We start from the raw sequence: 281 nt of genomic DNA on the forward strand, positions 1-281 counted from the left end.
TACCAAGTCTCCCTTTTCTCTAAATCCTGGTTTTACCTTGAGGCAGATGTGCATATGCATATGCATATGTAATACATTTTAGACTAAGGATCCTTGATAGTATTTTTTTTTCTTACAGCTTAATAACATTATACTGTTCTATTTTATAGGAAGCAGAATATTTTATGAGTTCAATTTAGTTTGTATTCCAAAGCAGTAAGTGAAATCATGAATTTGCTCCATTTGCTTCCAAATAAGCAACTTATGGCTTGAACGAACTCTTTTAGTGGTTTCAGTTTTCA

Source organism: Pteropus alecto, unplaced genomic scaffold (assembly GCF_000325575.1).
Source record: "Pteropus alecto unplaced genomic scaffold, ASM32557v1 scaffold57, whole genome shotgun sequence".
Classification (NCBI taxonomy): Eukaryota; Metazoa; Chordata; class Mammalia; order Chiroptera; family Pteropodidae; genus Pteropus; species Pteropus alecto.